This window comes from Chrysochloris asiatica, unplaced genomic scaffold (assembly GCF_000296735.1).
Source record: "Chrysochloris asiatica unplaced genomic scaffold, ChrAsi1.0 scaffold00123, whole genome shotgun sequence".
NCBI classification, from domain to species: Eukaryota; Metazoa; Chordata; class Mammalia; order Afrosoricida; family Chrysochloridae; genus Chrysochloris; species Chrysochloris asiatica.
In genome coordinates, this window is record NW_006408641.1 from 8,173,832 (window position 1) to 8,179,892 (window position 6,061).

Consider the following 6,061-nt stretch of genomic DNA (forward strand, 5'->3'; position numbering starts at 1 on the left):
GGCTGCCAAAAGAACCAATAGATCCATTTTGGAAGAAGTGCAGCCAGAGTGCTCCTTAGAGGCCAAGATGGCCAAACTTCATCTCTCATACTTCGGACGTGTTGTCAGGAGGGACAAGTCGCTGGAGAAGGATATCATGTTTGGTAAGGTGGAGGGTCAGAGATAAAGAGGAAGACCCCCATTTGGGTTGGATTGGTCAGGTGGCAGCAACAGTGGACTCACGTGTGGCAACAGTAGTGAGGTTGACCCAGGATCGGGCAGTGTTTCATTCTGCTGTGATTAAGGTCTCTATGAGTCAGTACCCACTCAATGGCACCTAACAACAACAACAAACCATTTGTAACCGCTTCCCAAAAGGTTACAGAAAAACCAGATTCATTCCTGATTATTCCTAAAATGGTTTATTCCTAAAATGAAATTCTGTCTTTATTAGTATAGAGGAATCCAGCTGAAATTTGTATATTGATCATATACCCTGCCACTTAGCATAATCCTTCAGTTAGTTCCAGTAATTTTCTTGCTGAGTAATTGTGGCTTTCTATATGTAAGATCATATCATCTGCAAATACAGAGGGCTCTACTACTTTGCCATTTGGATGCCCTGTCTTCCCTTACAGCTCTGGCTAAAATTTCCAACACAATGTTTAATAAGAGTGGTGATAAATGGCATCCTTGTCTAGTTCCAGCTTGCAAAGGGAATGTTTTCAGTGTTTATCCATTGAGAGTAATTCTGGCTGTTGGTAATTCCTACTTTGTTGTGTATTTTTATCAAGAATGGATATTGTGGAAAAAAAAAAAAGAATGGATATTGGATTTTGTAAAATGCCTTTTCTGTGTCAATTTATATAGTCATGTGATTCTTTTTCTTCTTTAAATTTATATGCTGAATTGTTTTTCTAATATTGAACCATCCTTATATCTATGGAGTGATTATGTTTCTTATTTGTTCTGTTACCAAGTAGTTTTTAAGCAGGATGTTACTCAGTTTCCGTGTATTTGATTTTGTTTCCTTAATCTTACTATTGGTGACTTCAAATTTTGTAGCATTGTGATCTGAGAAGATGCTATGTAGTATTTTGATGTTTTGAATTTATTGAGACTTGCTTTGTGGCCTAACAAATGGACTATTTTGGAGAGTGTTCTATTTGCACTGGAAAAGAATGTGTCTTGTGCTGTTGGGTTGAATGGTCTGTAGAAATCTATGAGGTCAAGTTGATGGATTGTGGTGTTTAGTTCCTCTGTATCTTTGTTGAGTTTCTTTCTGGTTGTTCTGTCCTTTTTCTAAACGGATGTATTAAAATCTCCCACTATTGTAGAGTTGCTTATTTCTTTCTTCACTTCTGTTATAGTTTGATGTGTTTTGAGGCTCTCTTTATTGGGAGTATAGATATTTACTATGGCTGTGTTCTCTTTTTCAGTTGATCCTTTAATTAATTATGTAATCTTATCTTTCTTTGTCTCTTATGCTGGTTTTCACCTTAAAGTGCCTTTTATAGGGATTAATATTGCCACTTCTACTCAGTTTTTATTGTAATTAGCTTCATATATTTTTTCCATAGTTTTAAATTTTAATCTTTTTTTTTTTTTGTCTTTGTGTGTATGATGTGTCTCTTGTAGACAGCACACTGAAGAACTCTGTTTTCTTACCCATTTTGCTCTTGAATCGTGCATTCAATCCATTGACATTCGATGTAATTACCAATAGTTATGAATTGATTGCATTCATTTTGCTGTTTGTTTTTTTTTGGGGGGTGCTTCTGGTTTATTTTGCATGATTTCATAGGATGAGTTAATTTTTTTTTTAAAGGGTTTTCTTTTAAATTTCTTCAATTTTAATGTTTATAAATTCTCCATGGATTTTCCTTTTCTTGATTTGATATGACGGTGTATTAAGTTTCTTTGAGGTTACCCTGTAATTTATTAATTTGTTCCTCATTTTTAAGCAGCGTGTTTTATCTTGAAATCTATCTGATGCCTTCAACCCTCCTGGAACTCTGGAACTATACTTTCCCTTCTGTCGCTTTTAAGTTGTCCTGACCAGAGATTGACATCTCTGACCCCCATTTTCAATTCTGTAGTTTTAGTCTACTCTGACACTTCCATATGTGGCCTGTATTTCAGGTGGTGTTGCTGTGTATGTCATTCTCTGGTTGTTGTCTGCTCTTGTTGGTTCTCAGTCTAAAGAACTCCCTTTACTTTACTGTGGAGAGTTGGTCTGGCTTTTACAGAGTCCTTTAGTTTCTGTGTATCCAGTAATGTAATTTTGCCAGTCATATTTGATGGGCAGCTTTCCTGTGTATATGATTCTTGGTTGGCAGTTTTTTTCTTTCAGAGTTTTGTATATGTCTCCCCATTCATTGCCTTCTTGCCAGTTTGGTTTCTGCTGAGACACTAAGCTTAATTTACTGGGTATTCTTTATAGGTAACATTTTGTTTTTCATGAGCTGCTTCCAGGATTCTTTCCTTAACTTTGATGTATGAGAGTGTGATTATGGTATATGTTGGTGATTTTCTTTTGGGCCTATCCTGCCTTGTTTTTTTCAGCTTATTGAATTGTTATCACCTTGTCTTTCATGATGTTAGGGAAGTTTTCTTTCAGATGTTAGGGAAGTTTTCTTTCAGCAGTTCTTCAGTAATCTTTCCTGTGGTTTTCTTTGTCTTTTCCTGTTCTGGAATTCCACTCATTAGGAGTTTATTTCTTTTTATGTTGTCCCACATGAATCTTAGGTTTTCTTCTGATTTTTTTCATTCTTTTTTTGGATTGTTCTTCTACCTTATTTACTGAAACCTTTATCTTCAAGCTCTCTAATTCTGACTTCCATTGATTTAGTTCTACTCTTTTGCTCATTTAGTGTTTGGTCCATTTCTGTTATCTTGGTATTGTGTTTCTGTTATCTTGGTATTGATCATCATCTTCTTCAAAAGTGTTTTTAAGCTCTTTCTCTTGATGGTTTGTTTGAGCTACTCTTTCTTGTTTCTTTGTGTGGACAGACATTTTTTGTTGCTTCTTGAAATCATTGTGGTGTTGTGTTTGTATTAAGTTGATGAATGAATGTTGGTGTGTTCTTTTGACACTCACTAATTGCCTCCTGGTTGATGTGATCAGGAGATGAGCCTCTCCGTTCACTGTTTGTACAGTTCAGTTCAGAGTAGATTTAGCAGGTGTTAATTGTAGCTGCTGCTGTGGTGTATAGCAGCCAATATTGGCTCTTGCTCATTTTTGGGGTTGTAGAGGGTACAGCTGTGCCTTGCCTACATTTCTGTAGTTGATAGTAATGCAAGAAGAGAAAAAACTCCCATAAGATGGAAGGAGAACAGATTAACAAAAATTAGGAAAACTCAGAGCAAACAATATAAAGACAATAAAATTTAAATAATTAAAATAATAATATAAAATAAAAAACAACCAGGAAACTAATTGTTGTTGTTGTTAAGTGCCCTGGAGTCAGTTCCGACTCATAGCGACCCTGTACAGGGTTTCCAAGGCTGTATGTCTTTACGGGAGCAGAACACCTCATCTTTCTCCGCGTAACAGCTGGTAGTTTCGAACTGCTGACCTTGCGGTTCATAGCCCGACTCGTAACCATTACACTAATAGTAATTCTTTAACACCACCTAATGGACTCTTCCACCACTCCTCTGTCAGTTTGTCGTACTGTGGGTGGCATGTGAGTTGCTGTGATTCTGAAAGCTATGCCACCAGTATTTTAAATACCAGCAGGGTCACCCATGATGGACAGGTTTCCGATGAGCTTCCAGACAAAGACAGACTAGGAAGAAGGAGTGACGAACTATTTCCGAGTATTTAGTCACAGAAAACCTTATGAAGAACAGAGAAACCCTGTCAGATATAGTGCCAGAAAATGAGCCCCTCAGGTTGGAAGGCACTCAAAATGTGAATGGGTAAGAGCTGCCTCCTCAAAGTAGAGTTGACCGTGATGACACAAATGGAATAAAGCCCATGAGAGAAAAGCCGCGGGACCTTCATTTGCTGATGGGGCACAACTCAGAATGAAGAGAAACAGCTATAAACAGCCATTGAAAATTGGAACATGGAATGTACGTAATATGAATCTGGTGAAAATTGGAAGTTATCAGAAATGAAATGGAACACATAAACATTGATATCTTAGGCATTAGTGAGCTGAAATGGACTGTTATTGGCCATTTTGAATCTGACAACCACATGGTTTACTATGCCGAAAATGACAAATTGAAGAGAAATGGTGTTGCATTCATTGTCAAAAAGAACATATCCACATCAGTCATGAGGTACAACGCTGTCTGTCATAGAATAATATCCATGCGCCTACTGGGAAGCCCAGTTAATACCACTGTTATTCAGATTTATGCACCAACCACAAAAGCCAATGAGGATGAAACAAAATAGAATTCTACCAACTACTTCAATCTGAAATTGACCAAACATGCAATCAAGATGTATTGATCATTACTGGTGATTGGAATGCAAAGGTTGGGAGCAAAGAGGAAGGATCAAAAGTTGAAAAATATGACCTTGGTGATAGAAATGATGCTGGAGATTGCATGATAGAATTCTGCAAAATCAATGATTTTTTCATTTCAAATACCTTCTTTAGACAGTTTAAGAGACGACTATACACATGGACCTCAACAGATGGAATACATAAAAATGAAATTGACTTTATCTGCGGAAAAAGACAATGGAAAAGCTCCCTATCATCAGTGAAAACAAGGCCAGGGGCAGACTGTGGAACAGACCATTAATTACTCATATGCAAATTGAAACTGAAGCTGAAAAAAATTAAAACAAGTCCAAGAGAGCCAAAATAGGACCTTGAATCTATCCCACCTGAATTTTAGAGATCATGTGAAGAACACATGTGATACATTAAACACTAAAGACTGAAGACCAGAAGAGTTGTAGGATGACATCAAGAACATCGTACATGAAGAAAGCAAAAATTCATTAAGAAAGACAAGAAAGAAGGAAAAGGTCAAAATGGATGTCAGAAGTGACACTGAAACTTGCTCTCCAGCACAGAGATGGTAAAGCAAATCGAAGAAATAAGGAAGTGCAAGAGCTGAATAGAAAATTTCAAAGATCAGCTCGAGAAGATAAAGCCAAATATTACAATGAAATGTGCAAAGATCTGGAGTCAGAAAACCAAAAAGGAAGAACAAACTCAGCATCTCTCAAGCTGAGGGAACTGAAGAAAAAATTGAAGCCTTGACTTTTGTTATTGAAGGATTCTCTGGGCAAGTTATTGAATGATGCAGAAAGCATCAAGAGAAGATGGAAAGAATACAGAGTCACTCTATCAAAAGGAAATGGTTAATGTTCAACCGTTTCAAAAGGTAGCATATGAACAAGAACCAATAATTCTGAAGAAAGAAATCCAGGTGCATTGAAGGAATTGGCAAAGAACAAAGCACCAGGAATTGATGGAATAAAAATTGAAATCTTTCAAGAAAGTGAGGAGGCATAGGAGGCACTCACTCATCTCTGCCAAAAAATTTGTAAGACGACTATCTGGCTGACTGATTGGAAGAGATACACATTTGTGCCCATTCCAAAGTGAGGTGACCCAACAGAATGCGGAAATCATCGGACAATCTCTTTGATATCCCGTGCGAGTAAAATTTTGCTAAAGGTAATAAAGAAACGGCTGCAAGCATACATTGACAGAGAACTTCCAGAGGTTCAAGCTGGTTTCAGAAGAGGCCATGGAATGAGGGATATTGTTGCTGACGTCCGATGGATCTTGGCTGAAAGATGTTTACCTGTGCTTTATTGACTACACAACAACTTTCAATTGTGTGGTTCATGACAAGCTATGGACAACATTGCGAAGTATGAGTATTCCAGAACACTTAATTGTGCTCATGAGGAATCTGTACAATGACCAAGAGGCAGTTGTTCAAACAGAGCATGGGAACACTGAATGTTTTAAAATTAAGAAAGGTGTGCACAGGGTTGTTGTAGTCTTTCACCATACTTATTCAACCTGTATGCTGAGCAAATAATCCGAGAAGCTGGGTTCTATGAAGAAAAACGTGGCATCAGGATTGGAGGAAGACT

At 37.4% G+C, this 6,061-nt stretch overlaps 1 protein-coding gene across 2 annotated transcripts in view; it reads left to right on the forward strand.

The window, feature by feature from the left end:
• The window catches only part of EPB41L5 (erythrocyte membrane protein band 4.1 like 5), a 169,130-nt gene that overhangs the window by 37,280 nt on the left and 125,789 nt on the right, over positions 1 to 6,061 (forward strand). The gene's annotated exons all lie outside the window — the stretch shown is intronic.